Source organism: Lutra lutra, chromosome 5, assembly GCF_902655055.1.
Source record: "Lutra lutra chromosome 5, mLutLut1.2, whole genome shotgun sequence".
Lineage (NCBI taxonomy): Eukaryota > Metazoa > Chordata > Mammalia > Carnivora > Mustelidae > Lutra > Lutra lutra.
The window spans coordinates 164,717,146-164,739,549 of record NC_062282.1 but is presented as its reverse complement, the minus strand read 5'-3'; the positions used below and the strand labels follow the sequence as shown (position 1 = coordinate 164,739,549).

At 45.8% G+C, this 22,404-nt stretch overlaps 2 long non-coding RNA genes and 1 pseudogene across 2 annotated transcripts; 2 read left to right on the top strand and 1 right to left on the bottom strand.

Annotated features, from left to right (window-relative positions):
- Positions 1–278: 278 nt before the first annotated feature.
- LOC125100420 (uncharacterized) lies at positions 279–20,220 on the bottom strand. The gene is made up of 3 exons (XR_007127547.1): positions 20,018–20,220; positions 912–923; positions 279–289 (listed from the first exon to the last, which is right to left on the bottom strand). It is a non-coding gene; the product is annotated as an uncharacterized LOC125100420 (long non-coding RNA).
- On the top strand, positions 8,185–21,517 carry LOC125100418 (uncharacterized). The gene is made up of 5 exons (XR_007127546.1): positions 8,185–8,197; positions 9,337–9,343; positions 12,165–12,169; positions 14,477–14,479; positions 21,256–21,517. It is a non-coding gene; the product is annotated as an uncharacterized LOC125100418 (long non-coding RNA).
- LOC125100403 (cytochrome b-like) lies at positions 17,585–18,738 on the top strand (annotated as a pseudogene).
- Positions 21,518–22,404: the final 887 nt, after the last annotated feature.

The window sequence follows — 22,404 nt, the reverse complement described above, 5'->3', positions numbered from 1 at the left end:
GATCTGCTGACTCTGGGGCAAATTTCCAAGGGGTTGAATTTCAGGGGTTCTCAGCTGATGTGTCAAAATGCAAGGTTGGTGTCCAGGAAGACCTTAGAATGTGGCAGTGCCTCAGAGGCTATGCAGGATCCTGTTAAACTGAGGGTTGGACTCAGGTCCCAAGAGCAAGGTTTCCTTCTGGGGACAGGAAGGTTTCTGTTGTGTGGCTCAGGGACCACATATTGGACCATATGTTGTTATTCAAGAGCAGGCCTCTGAGGAGAGATGCCAGAAAACCTAAGCTACTTTTCTGTTGGGGACGTAGGGTCATGTCAGTTTCAATCTTCTATCTCAGGGCCATTAACATGCGTTTCTGACTGGAGATAGATGCCTCGGGTGTGTCACAATGCCACTTTTAGTCCAGGGTGGTCTACACTATTGGGATGCCCCGGGGACCTTGGTGGTTTATTCTAATCTGTAGGGTTGTGGCCATGGAATGGGCACAGTTTCTTTGGCGAGACCAGGCACAGTCCTACGATTTGGCTCCAGAGGCCCCAGCCTGGACGGTGTTTGGGCCACAGCTGTGGCGGCAGAAATCTGAAAACACAAACTCGGCTTGTGTTTCAGACCGAGGGTATGGTAGGCCGATCTACAGACCGTGAGGGGAGCTCCTCGGGATATGAAATAAGAGTGGGTGTGAGGCGTTTGCTCAGGTTTTGTCTCTGGGGTTCGTGTCAAGAATGGCCATGGAACACCTCCAGGTTTAAAGTGAGGGGGTGGAAAAGAATTTACCATGCTAATGGACATCAGAAGAAAGCAGGAGTGGCAATCCTTATATCAGATCAATTAGATTTTAAGCCAAAGACTATACTAAGAGATGAGGAAGGACCCCATATCATACTCAAAGGAACTGTCCAACAAGAAGATCTAACAATTTTAAATATCTATGCCCCTAACGTGGGAGCAGCCAACTATATAAACCAATTAATAACAAAATCAAAGAAACACATCGACAATAATACAATAATAGTAGGGGATTTTAACACTCCCCTCACTGATATGGACAGATCATCCAAGCAAAAGATCGACAAGGAAATAAAGGCTTTAAATGACACACTGGACCAGATGGACATCACAGATACATTCAGAACATTTCATCCCAAAGCAACAGAATACACATTCTTCTCTAGTGCACATGGAACATTCTCCAGAATAGATCATATTCTTGGTCCTAAATCAAGTCTCAACCGGTATCAAAAGATTGGGATCATTCCCTGCATATTTTCAGACCACAATGCTCTGAAGCTAGAACTCAATCACAAGAGGAAATTTGGAAAGAACCCAAATACATGGAGACTAAACAGCAACCTTCTAAAGAATGAATGGGTCAACCAGGAAATCAAAGAAGAATTGAAAAAATTTATGGAAACAAATGATAATGAAAACACAACGGTTCAGAATCTGTGGGACACAACAAAGGCAGTCCTGAGAGGAAAATATATAGCGGTACAAGCCTTTCTCAAGAAACAAGAAAGGTCTCAGGTAGACAACCTAACCCTACACCTAAAGGAGCTGGAGAAAGAACAAGAAAGAAACCCTAAACCCAGCAGGAGAAGAGAAATCATAAATATTAGAGCAGAAATCAATGAAATAGAAACCAAAAAACAATAGAACAAATCAACGAAACTAGGAGCTGGTTCTTTGAAAGAATTAATAAGATTGATAAACCCCTGGCCAGACTTATCAAAAAGAAAAGAGAAAGGACCCAAATAAATAAAATCATGAATGAAAGAGGAGAGATCACAACGAACACCAAAGAAATACAGACAATTATAAGAATATACTATGAGCAACTCTACGCCAACAAATTTGACAATCTGGAAGAAATGGATGCATTCCTAGAGACATATAAACTACCACAACTGAACCAGGAAGAAATAGAAAGCCTGAACAGACCCATAACCAGTAAGGAGATTGAAACAGTCATCAAAAATCTCCAAACAAACAAAAGCCCAGGGCCAGACGGCTTCCCGGGGGAATTCTACCAAACATTTAAAGAAGAACTAATTCCTATTCTCCTGAAACTGTTGCAAAAATTAGAAATAGAAGGAAAACTTCCAAACTCATTTTATGAGGCCAGCATCACCTTGATCCCAAAACCAGACAAGGATCCCAACAAAAAAGAGAACTACAGACCAATATCCTTGATGAACACAGATGCAAAAATTCTCGCCAAAATACTAGCCAATAGGATTCAACAGTACATTAAAAGGATTATTCACCACGACCAAGTGGGATTTATTCCAGGGCTGCAAGGCTGGTTCAACATCCGCAAATCAATCAATGTGATACAACACATTAATAAAAGAAAGAACAAGAACCATATGATACTCTCCATAGATGCTGAAAAAGCATTTGACAAAGTACAGCATCCCTTCCTGATCAAAACTCTTCAAAGTGTAGGGATAGACGACACATACCTCAATATGATCAAAGCCATCTATGAAAAACCCACCTCAAATATCATTCTCAATGGAGAAAAACTGAAAGCTTTTCCACTAAGGTCAGGAACACGGCAGGGATGTCCGTTATCACCACTGCTATTCAACATAGTACTAGAAGTCCTAGCCTTAACAATCAGACAACAAAAGGAAATTAAAGGCATCCAAATTGGCAAAGAAGAAGTCAAACTATCACTCTTTGCAGATGATATGATACTATATGTGGAAAACCCAAAAGACTCCACTCCAAAACTGCTAGAACTTGTACAGGAATTCAGTAAAGTGTCAGGATATAAAATCAATGCACAGAAATCAGTTGCATTCCTCTACACCAACAGCAAGACAGAAGAAAGAGAAATGAAGGAGTCCATCCCATTTACAATTGCACCCAAAACTAGAAGATACCTAGGAATAAACCTAACCAAAGAGACTAAGAATCTATACTCAGAAAACTATAAAGTACTCATGAAAGAAATTGAGGAAGACACAAAGAAATGGAAAACTGTTCCATGCTCCTGGATTGGAAGAATAAATATTGTGAAAATGTCTATGCTACCTAAAGCAATCTACACATTTAATGCAATTCCTATCAAAGTACCATCCATTTTTTTTCAAAGAAATGGAACAAATAATCCTAAAATTCATATGGAACCAGAAAAGACCTCGAATAGCCAAAGGAATATTGAAAAAGAAAGCCAAAGTCGGTGGCGTCACAATTCCGGACTTCAAGCTCTATTACAAAGCTGTCATCATCAAGACAGCATGGTACTGGCACAAAAACAGACACATAGATCAATGGAACAGAATAGAGAGCCCAGAAATGGACCCTCAACTCTATGGTCAACTCATCTTCGACAAAGCAGGAAAGAATGTCCAATGGAAAAAAGACAGCCTCTTCAATAAATGGTGTTGGGAAAATTGGACAGCCACATGCAGAAAAATGAAATTGGATCATTTCCTTACACCACACACGAAAATAGTCTCAAAATGGATGAAGGATCTCAATGTGAGAAAGGAATCCATCAAAATCCTCGAGGAGAACACAGGCAGCAACCTCTTCGACGTCAGCCGCAGCAACATCTTCCTAGGAACATCACCAAAGGCAAGGGAAGCAAGGGCAAAAATGAACTTTTGGGATTTTATCAAGATCAAAAGCTTTTGCACAGCAAAGGAAACAGTTAACAAAACCAAAAGACAACTGACAGAATGGGAGAAGATATTTGCAAATGACATATCAGATAAAGGGCTAGTGTCCAAAATCTATAAAGAACTTAGCAAACTCAACACCCAAAGACAAATAATCCAATCAAGAAATGGGCAGAGGACATGAACAGACATTTCTGCAAAGAAGACATCCAGATGGCCAACAGACACATGAAAAAGTGCTCCATATCACTCGGCATCAGGGAAATACAAATCAAAACCACCATGAGATATCACCTCACACCAGTCAGAATGGCTAAAATTAACAAGTCAGGAAATGACAGATGCTGGCGAGGATGCGGAGAAAGGGGAACCCTCCTACACTGTTGGTGGGAATGCAAGCTGGTGCAACCACTCTGGAAAACAGCATGGAGGTTCCTCAAGATGTTGAAAATAGAACTACCTTATGACCCTGCAATTGCACTGCTGGGTATTTACCCTAAAGATACAAACGTAGTGATCCGAAGGGGCACGTGCACCCGAATGTTTATAGCAGCAATGTCTACAATAGCCAAACTATGGAAAGAACCTAGATGTCCATCTACAGACGAATGGATAAAGAAGATGTCGTATATATACACAATGCAATACTATGCAGCCATCAAAAGAAATGAAATCTTGCCATTTGCGACGACGTGGATGGAACTAGAGGGTATCATGCTTAGCGAAATAAGTCAATCGGAGGAAGACAACTATCATATGATCTCCCTGATATGAGGGAGAGGAGATGCAACATGGGGGGTTGAGGGGGTAGGAGAAGAGTAAATGAAACAAGATGGGATTGGGAGGGAGACAAACCATAAGTGACTCTTAATCTCACAAAACAAACTGAGGGTTGATGGGGGAGGGGGTTGGGAGAGGGGGGTGGGGTTATGGATATTGGGGAGGGTATGTGCTATGGTGAGTGCTGTGAAGTGTGTAAACCTGGCGATTCGCAGACCTGTACCCCTGGGGATAAAAATATATGTTTATAAAGCTGTAAAAAAAAAAAAAAAAGAAAAAGAAAAAAGAAAGGATGAATACCCAAGTTTTGTAGCAACATGGACGGGACTGGAAGAGATTATGCTGAGTGAAATAAGTCAAACAGAGAGAGTCAATTATCATATGGTTTCACTTATTTGTGGAGCATAACAAATAGCATGGAGGACAAGGGGAGATGGAGAGGAGAAGAGAGTTGAGGGAAATTGGAAGGGGAGGTGAACCACGAGAGACTATGTACTCTGAAAAACGATCTGAGAATTTTGAAGGGGTGGGGGGTGGGATGTTGTGGGCACCAGGTGGTGGGTATTGTGGAGGGCCAGGATTGCATGGAACACTGGGTGTGGTGCAAAAATAATGAATACTGTTATGCTGAAAAAATAAAAAAAATATTAAAAAAATAAATAAATAAAATCTTTTAAAAAAAGGAAAAAAAAAAAAAAGAATGGCCATGGAATGGCGTGGTGGCCTCATGGGCCATGGACGAGTCTCCCTCTCTTGGGATTTGGCCTGGCTCCCCAGACTTTGGGATTATACTATGAAAAGGGAGGAGTCCTGTTTTCGAACTCAGGTGTCCCTCCAAAGGTGGGACTCCAGAGCATAGCCCTGGGTACAGATGACTGGAAAACCTGAATTCTGGTTAAGATTTTGGTCTAGGGCCGTGGCAAGCCCCATATGTGGGGACTTGCTACAGCCTCTGAGAGGCCTTCTTTGAAAACGGGGCTCACTCTGAGGGTTGCAATGCATGTTTGTGCCCAAGGCGGCCCTCAAACAAGGGCATGGCCTTATGGGTCATGCAGGTTTTTCCTACCCTGGAGGTTTGACACCATGCCAACAGCAGGGTTTCTGGCCATGGGGAAGGAGGAGTACTGATTTGTGCATCAGGTTCCCTGAGTGCAGGGATTGGAGATAAGGTCTAGGTTCAGATGCCTGAAAACCCAGGTTGGGAAGAGATGACAGCCTAAGGTCGTGGCACGTCCGATGTGCTGGGTGTGCGGCCAGCTGTCTGGGTTTCTGTCGGGAGTTCTGGGCTCAGGCTTTGTCAGACAGAGCATTAGTGCCCAGGGCAGCCTATGCAATTGGGGTGTGGTCGAGAGCCATGCAGGTTGATCCTCATTTGGGGTTTCTGGGCAGCCGCAGAGGGCACCACTTTTCTTCAGGTGGGAAGGCAGAGTGCTGCATTGTGGATCTGAAATTCCCAGTCTGGAGGGCTTGTGGGCCAGGAGCATGAGGGCGGAAGTCTGAAAACACAAGCTAGTCTTATGTTTGGGGTCCAGGGCATGGTAGGCCCACTCTGAAGAGGCTGAATCGAGATCTCCTGCATCTGAAGTCATGGCGAGAATCAGACGTTGGGTGAGGCTGGAGTTTGTGTCCATGATGCCCCCTTCATGAAGGGCGGGTCTAATGAGGCCATGGAGTTTTTCCCACGCTGGTGTTGTGTGCTGCTCCAAACCGAAGATTGCCTTGTGTGGGACAGTTGAGTCCTGTTGGATGGCTCCAGGACGCCCATACAGAAAGACTGGAGAGCAGTGTTCTAAGGATAAAGGATACGACACCCCACCTTGCATTCCCATTGGCTCCTAGCGACAAGGCAGGTTCAGTCAGCTGGCTCTGGGGCGAGCTACCCAGGGTGCTGAGTTGAAATGGACTCTCCTGAGGATGGGTCATAACGTGGGTGTGTGTCCATGGAGACCTTGGAATGTGGTGGTGGCTCTGGGGCCCTGCCGGATTCTCCTACAGAAGGGTCTGACACAGCTCCAAATCGCAGGATTCCCATGTAGAGTCAAGTGTTTTCTGTTTTGTGCCTTAGGAAACCTCCATATGCTGATATTCGAAACCAGGCCTCTGAGGAGAGATGCCTGGAAACCAAGACTAGGGCTCAGATTAGGGCCTTGGGACTTGTCTGGTTCAATATTCTTTCTCTGGGGACATCTGTCTGGTGTCCGAGTGGAGATGGTTGCTCAGGTTGTCAGAATGTGCCTTTTTTCCAGGGCGGTCTACGCTATTGGGATGGCCTCAGGGGCCTTGTAGGTTTCTCCTAATCTGTAGGGTTGTAGCCAATGGAATGGGCACAGTTCCCTTCAAAAGGGCAGGCACAGTCCTATGCAGTGACTCTAGAGGCCCCAGCCTGGAGGGTGTGTGGGTCAGGGCTGTGGGGACAGAAGTCTAAAAACACAAACTCGCCTTGGGTTTGGGGCCGAGGGTATGGTAGGCCTGACCTACTGGCCATGAGGGGAGCTCCTCGGTATAGGAATAAGGACGAATGTGAGGTGGTAGCAAAGGCTTTTGTCTCTGGATTTTGTGTCAAGAATGGCCATGGAATGGATGTGTGGCCTCATGTGCCATGGACGAGTCTCCCTCTCTGTGGATTTGGGTCTGCTCCAAATAGTTTTGGGTCATTCTGTGAGAAGGGCAGAGTCCTGTTTTCTGTCTCAGGGGTCCCTTCCAAGGAGGCCTTCCAGAGCAGAGCCATGGGTATGGGCGACTGGAAAACCTGACCTTTGGTTTGGATTGTGGCCTAGGGGCATGGCATGACTTATATTTGGGCTATTGTTCCACCCACTGAGAGGCCTTACTTGAACACGGGGCTCATGCTGAGCATCACAATGCGTGTTTATGCCCATGGCGGCGCTCAAGCATGGGCGTGGCCTCATGGGCATGCAGGATCATCCTACTCTGAGGGTTTGACCCTGATACCCATCAACATCCCAACAGCAAGTTTTCTTGCCATGAGGAAGGAGGAGTTCTGACTTGTGCATCAAGTTCTCTCTGGTGCAGGGTTCTGAGATAACGTCTAGGTATATATGCCTGAGTATCCAGGTTGGGAGGAGATGACGGCCAAAGGCCAATGTGGTTCCAATCTGCTGGATATGCAGCCAGCTATCTTGGTGTCTGAGGGCAGGTCTGGGCTCAAGCTGTGTCAAACAAAACATTAGTGCTCAGCGCTGCCTATGAAATTCTGGTGCGGTAGAGGGCTATGTAAGGTTCATCCTCACTTGGGATTTCTGGGCTGACCCAAAGGACACTTTTTTATTCTGGTGCAGAGGCAGAGTGCTGCATTCTGTCTCCAGAATTCCCAGTCTGGAGAGCTTGTGTTTCAGGAATCTGGTGACGGAAGTCTGACCCAAGCTACGTTTATGGTTTGGTCCAATGCATGAATCACTGATCTGCAGATGCTGAGGTGAGGTCCTGGATTTGAAGTTAGGTCGAATGTTAGGAATTTGCTCAGACAACCATTTGGTTCCCCTAGGGCCTTCCTGTGTGTGCTTGGCCTCCTGGGGCCATGGAGTTTTCTCCTGCTCTGGGGATTTAACAAATAACAAATAATAATTGAAAAAACAAATAATTTGTTTTCAATTTGGGGGGAGTTGAGTCCTGTATATGGCTCTAGGGTACTCCATATTGATGGATTCTACAGCAGGTGCCTTGGTACATATACCTGAAACTCAACCTGGGGTTTGTGGTAGGGCCTGTGTGCATGAAAAGTCTGAAATATTCCCACTGGCACCAGCTACTAGTTGGCTGACTGGAGGTCAGTGCTATCATTGAGGGTAGAATGTGTATTATTGTCCAAGGCAGGCTGCTATCAATGGGATAGCTTTGGGGATTCATGCAGCTCTCTTGTAGTATTAGTATGGGGGTTGCATGCTGCTCAATTAGCACATTTTCCTTCTGGAGGGCAGGCACAATCCAGTGATGTGGCTCATCTTTCCCTATCAGGAGGGCTTGTGGAGCAGGACTTTGAGGATGGGAGTCTGAGAAACCCAGCTAGGCCTAGGGTTAGGGGCTAGGGCATGGTAGTCCCAATCTATAGATGCTGAGGCAAGTCCCATGGGATCTGAGGTGAAGGCAAGTGTTAGAATGTCACACAGGCTCAGTTTGTGTCCATGACTCCCGCCAAACTCATTAGTTGCCTCATGGTGACATGGAGTTTCCTCCCACTCTGGGGATTTTGCTGTTCCAAATAACTTGGTTTATTCCTGGCTCTTGGTGGTGTCTTGTTTTATATCTCAGGATTCACCCATATTGAGGGATTTAAGAGCAGCGATCTGGGTATTGATACATGAAAACCCAACTAAGTGTTATGATTAGGTCCTAGTGGCACCACAAGCCTTATACCCTGGCTCTGGGCTGTGGTACTCATGGGGCTATGTTCAAAATGGGGCTCAGGATAAGGGTCACAATAGGTTATTGTATCCATGGCGGCATGTAAATGTGGATGTGGCCTCAGGGTCAAAGCACATTTTTTCCATCCTAGGATTTTCCATAGCTCCAAAAAGCAAGGTTTCCCTCTCGGGGTCAGGAGGATATTTCTTTTATGAATCAGCTCCCCCCGCCCCAGTAGAGGGATTCTAGAGAAGGGCTCTGTGTATGGATGTCTGAAAACCCAAGCTAGGGTTAGGATTTCAGCCAAGGGTCATGGAAGGTCCAATCAGCTGCCTCTGTGTCGAGCTGCATTGATGGCTGATCAGTGTTTGGGACTCAGGTTGTGCCCTCCTGTGCATTAGGACCCAGGGTGGTATTCAAATGAGCGGGTGGTATTCAAAAGAGCGGTGGTATCGGGGCACTGCATGTTTGACCTAATCTAGGGGTTTTGTGCAGCTCCATAGGGCACGGTTTAATCTGGAGTGCAGGGATCATCCAGTGGTTGGGCTCTTGAGTCCCCAGTCTGGAGGACTTGTGTTCCATGAATCTGAGGACCGATATCTGAAAGCCCAAGCTAGGTTTATGTGTATGGTCTAGGCCATGGATCTCTGATCTATAGATGCTGAGGCAAGGTCACTGGATTCTGAATTGAAGGAGAGTGTCAGGCATTCCCTCACACTAGAATTGGTGTCCTAGGGACGCTGGAGTTGTGGGTGTCCTGCTGGGGCATGGAGGTTTCTCCTGCTCAGGACACTTTGCACAGTTCCAAATACTATGGTTTCAATCTGGAGGACAGATGGAGTCCTGTTGTATGGCTCTAGAGTCCTCCAAATGAAGGGATTCCAGAACAGCGCTCTGGTTATGGATTCCTGAAAACTGAATCTAGGGTTCGGCTTAAGGCATGGGCATTGGAAGTCCGATCTGCTGACTCTGGCACCAGCTACTAGGGTGGCTGACTGGAAGTCGGTGCTCAGCTTGAGGGACAGAATGTATATTAGTGTCGAAGGTTGGCTTCTGCAAATGTGGATGGCTTAGGGGTATCGTGCAGCTTTCTCCTAATCCAGGGTTTGCATGCAGCTCCATAGGACAGGTTTTGCATCTGGAGGGCAGGCAGAGTCTTGTGGTGTGGCTCCGGGGTTCCCTAGCTGGAGGGATTATAGACCATGACTCTGAGCACGGAAGTTCTTAAAGCCAATCTAGGAGTATGTTTAGGGCCTAAGGCATAACAGGACTTATCTGCAGTCACTGAGGCAAGCTCCCCAGGATCTGAGTTTAAGGCGAGCGTGAAGAGGTCGCTCAGGTTGGAGTTTGTGTCCATGAGATCCTTCGAAAATGGGAGGGGCATCATGGGGACATGGAGTTTTCTCCCACTCTGGAAATTTTGCATAGTTAAAAAATAGCTTGGTCTATTCTGGGGAATAGGATCTGTCCTGCTTTATGGCTCAGGGATCCCCCATATGGAGGGATTCAAGAGCAGGGCTCTGGGTACGGTTGCCTGAAAACTCAAACTAGGTTTAGGATTAGGTCCTAGTGCCATCGTAGGCCTTAGGTTCTGGCTCTGGACCAAGCTACCCATGGGGTTGTGTTGAAAATGGGGCTCAGGCTAGGCCAGCATTAATGGGTGTGTCCTCAAGGGCAATGCAGATTTCGCCCACCTCTGGGGATATACATATCTCCAGAAAGCTTCTGGGGGACAAAAGGAGTTCTGTTTTGTGACTCAGGTGTCCCCCATGTGGACGGATTTGAGAGAAGGGGTCTGCGGATCGATGCCTGAAAACCCAACTTACTGTTATGATTCCTGCCTAGGGGAATGGCCACTATGATGTGCTGACTCTAGTGCCAGCTATGTAGGTCGCTGTCTGGAGGTGTGGGCTCAAGTGAGGGATAGAATGTGTTTTAGTGTCCAGGGCCAGCTTCCATAAATGAGGGTGGCTTTTTGGGTTCGTGCAGCTTTCTACAAATCAGTGGGTTGTGTGCAGCTCCATAGAGCATATTTTCCTTCTGGAGTGACATAACTCTAGACTCTAATCTGAACCCTAGCTTAGGTTTTCAGGCATCATTCCCCAGAGGCCTGATTTCCAATACCAGCATATGGTGCATCCATGAGGCACACAACAGAACACACACTGTCCCCAGAAGGTAACCTTGTTTTTTGTAGCTATGTAAAACCTTCATGTCAGTAGAATCCTGCATGGCCTCTGAACCACCACCACATTCCAAGGTCTCCCTGGACACAAACTGGCATTGTGATGCATCAGCATGAGACTCCATTTCAACACATTCCCTTGGTTTTGCACAGCTCCAAATACCATGGTGTCATTGTGGGGGAAAGTAAGAATCCTATTTTCTGATTCAGAGGTCCCCATGAGGAGGGCTTTGAAAGCAGGGCTCTGGGTATTAAGGCTGGAAACCCAACCTTAGGTTAGGATTTTGGTCTAGGGATGCCACAGGTCTCATATGGTCCTGCCAGACACCCAGGTACATGGTGCCAGAGAGAGAAGATTGAAGTTGACATACCTCTAGGCTCTAATCTGAACCCTAGCTTAGGTTTTCAGTCATCGTTCTCCAGAGGACTGATTTCCAATACCAGCATATGGTGCATTTCTGAGGCACACAGAACACACACTGTCCCCAGAACCTTGCTATTTGTGACTATGTAAAACCTTCAGGGGAGTAGAATCTTGCAAGGCCCCTGAGCCACCACCATATTCCAAGTTCTCCCTGGACATGAACTGGCATTGTGATGCATCAGCATGAGACTCCATTTCAATATGTTCCCTTGGATAGATCGCCCCAGAACCTGTAGATTGTACCTGCCTTGTTCCTAGGGGCCAAAGAGAACAGGAGGTAGGGTTTCCAAGCATCCATATGTAGAGCCCTCCTCTTGAATCTTTCCCTATGGGAGAGCCATGAGCCATCAAACAAGCCTAGCCCTGTCCCAAAGATGGAAACATTACTGTTTCGAGCAGCTCACAACACCCAGAGTGGGAAAACCTCCATGGCCTCATGAGGTCATACCTCAATTTGACAGCCAACATGGACACAAATTCCAGCCTGGGCGAATATCTGACACTTGCCCATATTTCAGATGCTGGAGATCTCGATTCAGCCTTGGCATATTGGCCTCCCATGGTCTAGGACCTAAGCCTAACCCTAGCTTCTGTTTTCAGACTTCTGTCCTCACACTCCTGGCCCACAAGCCCTCCAGATTGGGAATTCTGGAGCCACAATCCAGAATACTGCCGCCCCACCAGAAGGAAAACGTTCTCTATGGGGGTTCCCAAAAACCCCAAATGAGGGTCAACCTGCACGGCCCTCGATGGCACCCCAATTTCATAGGCTGTCCTGTGCTCTAAGGCTCTGTCTAACACAGCCTGAGCCCAGACCTCCTATCAGATACCCAGAGAGCTGGCTGCAAATCCAGCGATCGGGTATGCCATGGATATAGGCCATCTTCCCTACCCAACCTGGGTCCTCGGGCATCTGTCCCCAGAAGTTATCTGAAATCCCTGCACATGGGGGAACCTGATGCACAAAACAGAACTCCTTCCCCATGGCAGGAAACCTTGTGTTTGGATTGGGTGTCACTCAGTGTAGGAGAAACTTGCATTGACCACGAAACCACGCCTACTCTTGAGTGCCCCCTTGGACACAAAGACGCATTGTTCCCCTCAGCCTGAGCCGCATTTTTAAATAAGGTGCCTCGGTAGCTGCACCATGAGTCCGCAAAACGTGCATTGCCCATGAAGTCATGCCCACTATTTAGAGTCGCCTTGGACACAAACACACATGGTGCCCCTCAGCATGAGCCCCATTTTTAAATAAGGCCCCTCAGTAGGTGCACCATGAGCCCGCATATTGGGCTACACATGCCCCTAGGCCCTAATCCTAACCCAAGGTGAGGTTTTGCAAGTGCCTGTACCCAGAGCCCTGCTCTGGAATTCCTCATTTTGGGGGACCACTGAACCAGAAACATGACTCCTCCCTTCCCCCAGCATGACACCAAACTATTGGGAGCTAGGCAAATTCCCAGAGAGGGAGAATCTTCCACGGCCCATGAACCCAAACCTACAACCCGCAGCCATTCTAGACAGAAAATACAGAGCAAAAACCTGCAGTACCGCCTCACAATCACCCTGATTTAATGAGGAGCTCCCCTCAAGGGCTGCACATCGGGCTTGCCATACCCTCGACCCTAATCCTAAACCACGTTTGTGTTTTAAGACCTCTGTCCCCAGAGCCCTGGCCCACACACTCTCTAGGCTGGGACCTCTGGAGCTAAACTGCAGGACTGTCCATCCCTCCAATATGAAATTCTGCCCTTTACAGTTGCAAAACCCTCCACATTAGGAGAAAACTGCAAGGCCCCCGAGACCATACCAATTTCGTAGGCTGCCCTAGGCAAAAATGCACAGTCTGACACAACCTGTGCACCTACCTCCACTCAGACACCCAGGTAAATGGCCCTAGAGACAGTTGATGTAATCTGACATGCCCCTAGGTCCTAATCTGAACCTGAGCATAGGTTTTCAGGCATCTGTCCCCAGAGGCCTCGTCTCAAATCCTACATACAAGGGGTCCCTGAGGGACACAACAGAACACCTTCTGTCCCCAAAAGGGAACCTTGCTATTTGGAGCTGTGTAAAGCCCTCAGGGTAGGAGAATCCTGCATAGCCCTTAAGTCACCACAAAATTCCAAGTTCTCCCTGGACACAAACACGCATAGTGACCCATCAGCATGAGACTCCATTTCAACTCAGCACACTGGGTAGCACTCCACAGGGTCAGCAGATCGAACCTGCCTTGTTCCTAGACAATGATGGGAATGCCAGGTAGGGTTTCCAGGCATCCATACATAAAGCCCTGCTCTCGAAAGTTTCCATATGGGGATCCCTTCAGCCATCAAACAGGACTCCCTATGTCCTGCAGAAGGAAACCTTCCTGTTTGGAGCAGCTCACAATGCCCAGTGTGGGAAAACCTCCATGACCTCATGAGGCCACACCTCCATTAGGCAGCCATCATGGACACAGTGTCCAGCCTGAGCGAATGTCTGACACTTGCCCTTACATCAGGTGATGGAGATCTCGATTCAGCCTCAGCAGATTAGGCTTGTCTTGCCCTAGGCCCTAAACCTAACCAGAGCTTGTATTTTCAGACTTCCATCCTTATACTCCTGGCACACAAGCCCTCCAGATTGGGAATTCTGGAGCCACAATGCAACACTCTGCCTGCCCACCAGAAGGAAAATGTGCCCTAGGGGCTGCCCAAAAACCCCAATGAAAATCAACCTTCATGGCAGACGATGGCATCCCAATTACATGGGCCGCCCTGTGCAATATTGCTCCATCTGGCAAAGCCTGAGCCCAGACCTCCCATTAGCCACCCGGACAGCTGGCCGCATACACAGCAGTTGGGACCTGCCATGGATCTAGTAATCATCTCTACCCAACTTGGGTTTTAGCCATCTATCCCCAGACCTTATCTCAATTTCCTGCATATGGGGGACCTGATGCACAAAACAAGACTCCTTATTCCCCATGGCAGGAAACCGTGCTGTTGAGATAGGTTTCAAACCCTCAGAGTAGGAGAAAAGGGATGTCCCATGAAGCCGAACCCACTCTTGAGGACCAACTTGGGCAGAAACATGCATTGTGACCCACAGCCTGAGTCCGTTTTCAAATAAGCCCCCTTGGTAGCTGAACCAGGCACCCGCATGTCAGGCCTGCCATCCCCCTAGGCCCAAATCCTAAACCACAGTGGGGTTTTCCAGGCACCCGACCCAAAGCCCATCTCTGGAATCCCTGTTTTTGGGGGACCCCTGACACAGAGAACAGGACTCTTCCCTTACCCCAGAATGACACCATATTATTGGGAGTTGGGCAGATTCCCCAGAGAGGGAGTTACTTCCATGGCCACCTGGGCCAACCCTGCCCACCAGAAGGACAAAGTGCCCTATGTGGCTGCCCAAAAGCCACAAATGAGGATAAACCTGCACAGCCCATCATAGCACCTCAATTTCATAGGCCATCCTGTGCACTAATGCTGTCTGACACAGCCTGAGCCTAGACATCCTGTCAGCCACCCAGGGATCTAGCTGCATATCCAGCCATGCCCATGGAGCTGCATCTCTACCCAACCTTGGTTTTCTGGCATCTGTCCCCAGACCTTATCTCAAATTCCTGCATTTGCGGGAGCCTGATGCACAAAAGAGAACTCTTCCTTCTGCATGGCAGGAAACCTTGTTGTTTGGAAGGGTGTCAAAACCTCAGAGTTGGAGAAAACTTCAGGGCCTATGAGGCCATGCACACTCTTGAGGGCTGCCCTGGGCACAAACATGCATTTTTGACCCTCAGTCTTAGCCCTTTTCAAATAAGGCCCCTCGGTAGCTGAACAAGGAACACGCCTATCAGGCTTGCCATGCCACTAGCACAAATCCCAAGGTGGTGTTTTGCAGTTGCCCGTACCCAGAGCCCTCCTCTGGAATTCCTCTTCTTGGGGGACCCTGAGACAGAAAACATGACTCCTCCCTTCCCCCAGTATTACACCAAACTACTGGGACCTGGGCAAAATCCCCAGGCAGGGAGAATCTCCCATGGCCCCATGAGGTCCCATACATTCTGCGGCCAACTTAAACTCACAATCCATAGACAAAAGCCTGAGCTACCGTCTCACAGTCACCCTAATTTCAGATCCCGAGGAGCTCCTTTCGCAGTGTGCAGATCAGGCATGCCAAACCCTCGGCCCTAAGTCTAAACCGAGTTTGTGTTTTCAGATTTCTGTCCCCAGAGCCCTGTCCCACACACCCTCCAGGCTCCAGCCTCCAGAGCCACACTGAAAGACTGTGCCAGCCCTCCCACTGGAAACTGTGCCCTTTAAATTTGCCCGAACCCTCCAGATTAGGAGAAACCTGCAAGGCCTCCGAGGCCACTCCAATTTAATAGGCCACCCTGGACAAAAATGCGCAGTCTGACACACCCTGAAAAATGACCTCCAGTCAGACACCCAGGTAGATGGCTCCAGAGACAGAAGATTGAACCTGACATGCCCCTATGCCATAATCTGAACCCTAGCTGAGGTTTACAGGCATCTGTCCCCAGACCTTATATTAAATACCTGCATATGGGGGAACCTGATGTACAAAACAGAACTCTTCTTCTCCATGGCTGGAAACCATGGCTGGAAACCTTACTGTTGGGATGGGTGTCAAACCCTCCGAATTGGTGAATCCTACAGGGTCCATGAGGCCACACCCACAATGGAGGGCTGCCTTGGGCACAAACACGTATTGTGAGCCTCAGCCTGAACCCCATTTTCAAATAAGGCCCCTTGGTTCCTAGACCAAGAGCCTGCGAATTGGGTTTGCCATGCCCATAAGCTCAAATATGAACCCAAGGAAGGGTTTTCCAGGTGCCTGTTCACAGAGACATGATCTGGAATCCCTCTTTTTGGGGGACCCCTGGGACAGAAACAGGACTCCTCCCTTCCCCCATCATGACATCAAACTATTGGGAGCCATGCAAAATCCCCAGAGAGGGAGAAACTTCCATGCCTGCTGAGTTCACCCCTACATTCCATGGCCATCCTAGACACAAAATCCAGTGGCAAAAGCCTGAGCTACCATCTCACAATCACCCTAATTTCAGATCCCAAGGAGCTCCCTCGGGGTCTGCAGACCAGGAAAGCCATACCCTCAGCCCTAACCGTAACCCATTTTGTCTGTTCAGACTTCGGTTCCCAGAGCCCTGATCCACACACCCTCAAGGCTGGAGCATGTGGAGCCAAACTGTAGGACTGTGCCTGCCCTCCTGATGGAAACTGTGCTCTTTAAAGTTGCCAAATCCTTCCAGATTAGGAGAAACATGCAAGGTCCCCAAGCCACTCATTTTCTAGGCCACCCTGGATAATAATAAGCAGTCAGACACACCCTATGCATGGACCTGCAGTCAGACACCCAGGTAGATGGCCCCATAGACAGAAGATTGAACCTGACATGCCCCTGGTCCCTAATCTGAACACTAGCTGTGGTTTTCAGGCATCTGTAACCAGAGCCCTGGTCTCAAATACCAACATGTGGGTGGGGATCCTGAGGCCCAAAACAGATAACCTCCTGTCCCATAAGGAAACCTTGCTATTTGGAGCTGTGTCTAAGCCTCAAGGCAATAGAATCCTGCATGGCCTCTGAGCCACCACCACATTCCAAGGTCTCCCCGGATGCAAAACCAGATTGTGACCCATCAGTGTGAGACTCCATTTCCACTCAGTCCCCTGTGTAGCTATGACCAGAGCCAGCAGATCGAACCTCCCATGTCCATAGGATCCAAAGGTAACCCTAGGTGGGGTTCCCAGGCATCCATACCTAGAGCCCTGCTCTTGAATCTTCTATATTGGGGACCTATGAGCCATCAAGCAGATGCCTATTGTCCTGCAGAAGGAAAATTTGATGTTTGGAGCTGCGCTCAACCCCCAGCTTGGGAAAACCTCCATGGCATCATGACACCACTGCTGCATTAGGCAGCCATAAAGGACACACACTTGAGCCTAAGCAAATGTCTGACCCTTGTCCTTATTTCAAATGATCGGATTCTCAGCTCAGCCTCTGCATTTTGGGCCTGCCATGCCCTAGGACCTAAAAATTACATGAGCTTTTGTTTTCAGACTTCTGTCCTCACACTAACTATAAAAATAATATTTAAAATGAATACAGTGTATGTCATCATTATTCCTACATGGAATCTAACCATGACTGGTGACACGAAAAAATCAGTGTTGTATTTCAACTATAAGAGCACTAATGACCAACATTCATAAGACCCACCCACTAACTAAAATTATCAACAACTCATTTATCAACCTACCGCACCATCAAACATCTCAGCATGATGAAATTTTGGCTCCTGTCTCAGAATTTGCCTAATCCTTCAAATCCTTACAGGTTTATTCTTAGCTATACACAACTCGTCAGACACAACCACAGCCTTCTCATCAGTTACACACATCTGTCGAGATGCCAGTTAGGGCTGAATCATCTGATATATACATGCCAATGGAGCCTCCATATTCTTCATCTGCCTATTCCTACATATAGGACGAGGCTTATACTATGGATCTTATATATTCCCCGAAACATGAAACATCAGCATTATCCTACTATTTGCAGTTATAGCAACAGCATTCATAGGTTACATTTTACCATGAGGACAAATGTCCTTTTGAGGTGCAACCATAATTACCAACTTACAATCAGCCATCCCATACATTGGAACCAACCTCATAGAGTGAATCTGAGGAGGTTTTTCAGTAGACAAAGACACCTTAACACGATTCTTTGCCTTCCACTTTATCCTACCATTCATCATCTGGGCACTACCAGCAAGTCTTCTCCTATTTCTTCATGAAACAGGATCCAACAATCCTTCTGGAATCCCATCTGATTCAGACAAAATTCCATTCCACACATACTACACAACTAAAGACATCATAGGTGCACTATTCCTAATCATAGTACTCGTAATACTAGCACTAGTCTCACCCGACCTACTAGAGGACCCTGGCAACTACATCTCTGCCAACCCACTTAACACAGCACCCCATATCAAACATGAATGATATGTCCTACTTGCATATACAATCCTATGATCCATTCCTAATAAACTAGGAGGAGTACTAGCCCTAGTCTTCTCCACTCTAGCCCTAGCCATTATTCCAGTATTACATACTTCAATAGAACGAGGGATGATATTCTGCCCACTAAGTCAGTGCCTATTTCGATTACTAGTAGCTGATCTCCTTACCTTAACATGAATTGGTGGTCAACCAGTAGAACACCCCTTCCTCACCATTGGTCAATTAGCCTCAATCCTTTACTTCATAATCCTCCTAATTCTAATAACAACTATCAGCATTATCGAGAGGAACTTATTAAGATGAAGAGCCTTTGTACTATATCAATTACTTTGGTCTTGTAAACCAAAATGGAGAATTCCATCGCCCTAAGACTCAAGGAAGAAGTAATAGCCCCACTATCAGCACCCGAAGCTGACATTCTAACTAAACTATTCCCTGATTTCCTCATCCCATTATTTCAATTCATATATTTAAAAACATCTACTGTGCTCCTCCAGTATGTATTTTCCCCCAATCCTATATATATCGTGCATTAATGGTTTGCCCCATGCATATAAGCATGTACATACTATGATTGATTTTACATATGTGTACCTCACCTTGACCATGAGCTTGATTACCGGGCCTCGAGAAACCCTCAATCCTTGCACGATGTGTACCTCTTCTCACTCCAGGCCCATCGAATTTGGGGGTGTCTACAGTGAAATTATACTGGCACCTGGTTCTTACTTCAGGGCCTTGATAGTCCTCAATCCAGTCCTACTAACACTTCAAATGGGACATATCAATGGACTAATGACTAATCAGCCCATGATCACACATAACTGTGGTGTCATGCAATTGGTATTTTTTTTTAATTTTTAGGGGAGGGGACTGGTATCAATCAGCTATGGCTGTAAAGGCCTCGTTGCATTCAAATAACTTGTAGCTGGGCTTAATCATCATCATTTATTTACATCGCACAACCATAAGTTGCAATTCAGCCAATGGTTACAGGACATACACAAGTATACACATACACACACATGTACGTGTATTCAACAGATAGAAACTAGCTAAATCAAACCCTCTTTACCACCATAATTTCAAAAGTATACAAACACTTAAAATTCCCTGCCAAACCCCAAAAACAGAACTAAGCACATGCAATATATATAAGAAGGCACTTAAACTCCATACATTAATCTCTATCACTAATTTACCCAGAGTACTCTATTCAAGAAAGCTATCTATAGATGTAATACTCCACCTCTAATACCCCCTATCAACTTACATTTAATACTCATAATTAAATTACCTTGCCTAAACACCTTAACATTAAATAATCTAATCCTACACCTGTTAATGTAGATTGTTAAATAAAGCAAGGCACTGAAAATGCCTAGAAGAGTCGTAAGACTCCATAAACCTAAAGGTTTGGTCCTAGCCTTCCTATTGATTGATTATTAACAAAATTACACGTGCCAGTCTCCACATCCCAGTGAAAACGCCCGCTAAATCCCTAAACTGATAAAAAGGAGCTGGTATCAAGCACACTAAATAAGTAGCTCATATCACCTTGTTCAAACACACCCCCATGGGATACAGCAGTGAACGAATGTTTGACTAAGTCATGTTAGTATTAAGAGTTGGTAAAATTCGTGCCAGCCACTGCGGTCATATGATTAACCCAAATTAATAGGCCCACAGTGTAAAACCTGTTAAGTACTACATCATACTAAAGTTAAAATTTAAATAAGCCATAAAAAGCTATGGTTAACATAAAATATACCACGAAAGTGACTTTATTATTTCTGACCACAGGATAGCTGAGACCCAAACTGGGATTAGATACCCCACTACTTAAACATAAATAATTTGTACAACAAATTAAGCAACAGCTTAAAACTCAATTTACCTTTGAAGAGAACCTAGAGGAGCCTGTTCTATAATCGATAAACCCCAATAAACCTCACCACTTCTAGCTAAGTCAATCTATATACCACCATCTTCAGCAAACCCTCAAAAGGAAGAAAAGCAAGCATAATTATACATAAAAAAGTTAGGTCAAGGTGTAGCCCATGAAGTGGGAAGAAATGGGCTACATTTTCTAATCAAGAATATGCTCACCAAAGTTTTTATGAAAACTAAAAACTAAAGGTAGATTTAGTAGTAAATTAAGAATAGAGAGCTTAATTGAATAGGGCCATGAAGCATGCACACACCGCCCATCTCCCTCCTTAAGCAATATACCCAAACACTACATAATATAGACTAAACCAACTCAAGAGGAGATAAGTCGTAACAAGGTACGTGTACTGGAAAGTGTGCTTGGATAAATCAAAGTGTAGCTTAATTAAAGCATCTGGCTTACACCCAGAAGATGTCATACACCAATGACCACATTGAACCAAAACTAGCCCAACCAACCACTAACTCAACAACTACAATAAGCCTCTAATCAAAACATTCAATTACATCATTATAGTATAGGAGATATAAATTTTACTTGGAGCTATAGAGAAAGTACCATAAGGGAATGATGAAAGAAAGTTTAAAGTAATAAATAGCAGAGATCACCCCTTATACCTTTTGCATAATGAGCTAGCTAGAATAATTTAACAAAGAGATATTAAGCTAACTCTCCCCAAACCAGACGAGCTACCCATGAACAAACCGAAGGGATAAACTCACCTATGTTGCAAAATAGAAGATTTATATGTAGAGGTGAAAAACCTAATGAGCCTGGTGATAGCCACTTGCCCAGAATAGAATCTCAGTTCAACTTTAATTTACCCAACAAATCCCAAAATTATAATGTAAATTTAAAATATAATCTAAAAGGATACAGCTTTTTAGTATAAGGATGCAACTTTACTTAGAGAGTAAAGTTAAATAAAACCACAGGAGGCCTAAGAGCAGCCACCAATTAAGAAAGCGTTCAAGCTCAACAACCCAACCCTCTTAATTCCAAAAATCTTAAACCAACTCCTAACGTTCTACTGCTAATCTATTTAATAATAGAAGCAATAATGCTAGTATGAGTAACAAGAAACATTTCTCCTTGCATAAACATATAACAGTCAACAAATATCCACTAATAGTTAACAACATGATAAAAAATAAACTACTAATAAAACACCTGTGAAATCAATTGTTAGCCCAACACAGGTATGCAAAAAGGGAAGATTAAAAGAAGTAAAAGGAACTCGTCAAACACAAACCCTGCCTGTTTACCAAAATCATCATCTCCTGCATGCCCAGTAGTGGAGGCACTTCCTGCCCAGTGACACCAGTTAAACGGCCCCGGTATCCTGACCTTGCAAAGGTAGCATAATCATTTGTTCTCTAAATAAGGACTTGTATGGATGGCTACACGAGGGTTTAATGTCTCTTACTTCAAATCAGTGAAATTGACCTTCCCGTGAAGAGGCAGGAATACACTAATAAGAGGAGAGGACCCTATGGAGCTTCAATTAACTAGTCCATAATAAGTCTATTTAATCATCAATTAGGCATAACACAATCTTATTAATGGATTAACAACTTAGGTTGGGGGTGCCTGGGTGGCTCAGTGGGTTAAAGCCTCTGCTTTCAGCTCGGGTCATGATCCCAAGGTTCTGGGATCAAGCCCCACATCGGGCTCTCTGCTCAGCAGGGAGTCTGCTTTCCTTCCTCTTTCTCAGCCTGCCTCTCTGCCTACTTGTGATCTGTCTGTTGAATAAATAAATAAAATCTTAAAAAAAATCAATTTAGGTTGGGGTGACCTCGGAGAATAAAATACCTCTGACTGATGCAAATATAGACAAACCAGTTGAAGTATAGTATCAGTTATTGATCCAAGAAATTTGATCAATGGAACAAGTTACCCTAGGGATAACAGCACAATCCTATTTGAGAGTCCATATCAACAATAGGGTTTATGACCTCGATGTTGGATCAGGACATCCCAATGGTGCAACAGCTACTAAAGTTTCGTTTGTTCAACTATTA